Consider the following 3,228-nt stretch of genomic DNA (forward strand, 5'->3'; position numbering starts at 1 on the left):
TGTAGTGTAGATCCTTGCAGGGAGGCTCCCTTAGAGAGGAACTAAGGCTCCTCCTTCTGAGTCTGCCCACCTGGTGAGATCATTGATTGCCCAGAGTACTGACTCATTATCACCAATGAAGATGGAATGGTATCCAACTCACCAGGAAACTTAAATTCCTACTTTTGATTTCACCCTTGTGAACAAGAAGATTATTAGATTATTGGTCAATGTAACAATTTACTCACCCTCTATTTCCCTTGCCTGTTCTGTTACCGATTGATGCCCTTCTCATTTTACAGTCATTGTCTGGCACTTTAGAAAGCAGATATGAAGATAAAGAAATTTTATAGCCGGAAGCGGTGGCTCAAGCCTGTAATCCCAGCACTTTGGGAGGCCGAGACGGGCGGATCACGAGGTCAGGAGATCGAGACCATCCTGGCTAACACGGTGAAACCCCATATCTACTAAAAAATACAAAAAACTAGCCGGGCGAGGTGGCCGGCGCCTATAGTCCCAGCTACTCAGGAGGCTGAGGCAGGAGAATGGCGTACAACCGGGAGACAGAGCTTGCAGTGAGCTGAGATCCGGCCACTGCACTCTAGCCCGGGCAACAGAGCGAGACTCCGTCTCAAAAAAAAAAAAGAAACTTTATATTACATCATTTTATATTCTTGGTTTCATAATTTAAAACAGCGTTTTAAAGTAGGGATTTTATATTTGTTGGTTGCCAGCTTTCTGCACTGTTGCATTGTTCAAAGGTTAACTTTTGGTACTTTTAAAAATTATTATAATTTATTTAACAATCTAGGAAGTTCACAGTCATCAGCAATTCTGGTGCAATCTGAGGTGCAGTTGCGAATCTGAGAATCTCTGTGGAGCTGTTAGTGTAGTGAACCTTGTATGTAAAATATATTCGTACTTTTTTTTTTTTAAAAGACAAGGTCTTGCTCTGTTACCCACTCTAGAGTGCAGTGGTGTGATCATAGTTCACTGCAACCTTGAATTCCTGGGCTCAAGGGATACTTCCACCTCAGCCTCCTAAGTAGCTGGGACTACAGGTGTATGCCACTGCACCCAGCTGATTTTTAATGTTTTTTGGAGAGACAGGGTCTCACTCTGTGGCTCAGGCTGGTCTTGAACTAGACTCAAGCAATCCTCCCACCTAGGTCTCCCAGACTGCTGTGATTATAGGCTTGAGCCAGAGCATGCAGCTTACGTGCATACTTTTGATAGCACTTGTGAAGAGATTTCTCTAAAACCGACCTCACTGATTTCATTTTCAGCAAACTGATCTGGTTCACTCAACATAGCCTTTATTGTTATTGATGTTACTGCGTATTCTCTTTATACAATAACTTTGTGACCAACAGACGATATCAATTTGACATACATGGCATCAGGGCCTTCACGGTCACCATAGGTTTTTTTCCTTCCGTCTATGTGTTCTTATGAAATTCTACATTGCATCACCAGGAACGTTAGTAGTCAGCCCCACAGCCACTGCAGCTGCGTCCATGTGCACTGCCACAACCACTACTCCAGGGCTGCCCCTATACTCCCAGCTGACTGCCGCCATAGGTTCCTGACTGGGTGCTTTATCCTTGATGTCTGCCACATTAAAGCCATAGGAGCCAGGGGTGGGCCTGACGCATTCAGGTGACATAGTCCGCCTTAGATGAGAAATAACAAATTCCCCATTTTATTCTTCTAGCAAAGGAGCAGTAATAAATTACCTTTTTAAACATTCTTTATTTAATACTCATGATCCTAAGTAAGGCGGAAAACATAATAAACATTAAAGCAGCATTTGCCAAATATGTCAAATCTCATCCCAAACATCAACAAGACCAAATACTTTAAATTCCTAGCAGATGGCCCATTTATTTAGAGGTTCCCATCCCTTTTAACTACAGAGATATCTTTACAATGCCAGACAATTTAATGGATTCTCAGAAGAGTATCTGAAGTTTTAATGAAAATTCTGATGATTGATAAAACTTCTGATGAAAACCTATTAGGGATTCAGTAACTCCTTTTTTTTTTTTTTTTTTTTTTTGAGACAGGGTCTCGCTGTGTCACCCAGGCTGAAGTGCAGTGGCCCGATCTCAGCTCACTGCAACCTCCACCTTCCGTGTTCATGTGATTCTCCTGCATCAGCTTCCCAAGTAGCTGGGATTATAGGCGTGCACCACCACACCCAGCTAATTTTTGTATTTTTAGTAGAGACAGGTTTCACCATGTTGGCCAGGCTGGTCTCTAACTCCTGACCTCAAGTGATCCACCTGCCCACCTCGGCCTCCCAAAGTGGTGGGATTACAGGCGTGAGCCACAATGCCCAGCCTCAATAACTCCTTTACATGAATTTACAAATTAATTAATTACAACATTGTATGTAGATTGTTACACTGTTTGTCCACAGAAAATCAAACCTCCTGGTTCAATTTCTTGCCACATTAATTCTGGACTTGACTCTGTTAGCACTGTGACCAAGGGGACATCAGTAAACCTGACACAAGTAGTGACTTGATAAGTACTTGCGCACTGGGGTTTGCTTTGGAACCTGGCTGCCATTATGTGAGGAAGCTGATCTAGTCTCCTTGAGGATAAGCCATCAGCCCAGTCACCAGCTTCTCTGCTGACTGAATGCAGTTACGTGAATAATCCCAGACAAAACCAGCAGAACCACTTAGTAGATGCAGAGAATTCTGAGAAATAAAAAATCGTTGTTTTAAACCATTAAGTTGTGGTGTGTTTTGTACCACAGTATAGATAACTGAAATATAATGGCATTTACAAAATTTGAAATATAGCAGTATATAAATGAGTAAGTGAATTGCTTTTTCACTCATTCATTAATAAATATTTTTTCCAGGGCCCAGTAAAAGCACATTGTGCAGTCTACCCTAAAGGCTAGCTTTGCATAGGATCTATGGATCCTCTGTAAAAATTCTGCAGCCTCAGAAAATCTGAAACCCACAAATAGAGAAGGAAGTCCCAAATTTGAATAACATTCTATATGGAGTAATTTCTTTTCTTTTCTTTTTTTTTTGAGACGGAGTTTCCCTCTTGTTGCCCAGGCTGGAGTGCAATGGCACGATCTCAGCTCACCACAACCTCCACCCGGGTTCAAGCAATTCTCCTGCCTCAGCTTCCCAAGTAGCTGGGATTACAGGCATGTGCCACCACGCCTGACTAATTTTGTGTTTTTAGTAGAGACAGGGTTTCTCCATGTTGGTCAGGCTGGTC

The 3,228-nt window shown here is 42.4% G+C and overlaps 1 pseudogene; it reads right to left on the bottom strand.

The window, feature by feature from the left end:
- Positions 1-778: 778 nt before the first annotated feature.
- LOC117075388 lies at positions 779-1,416 on the bottom strand (annotated as a pseudogene).
- Between the last annotated feature and the right edge of the window lie 1,812 nt (positions 1,417-3,228).

This window comes from Trachypithecus francoisi, unplaced genomic scaffold (assembly GCF_009764315.1).
Source record: "Trachypithecus francoisi isolate TF-2019V2 unplaced genomic scaffold, Tfra_2.0 Lachesis_group5, whole genome shotgun sequence".
Lineage (NCBI taxonomy): Eukaryota > Metazoa > Chordata > Mammalia > Primates > Cercopithecidae > Trachypithecus > Trachypithecus francoisi.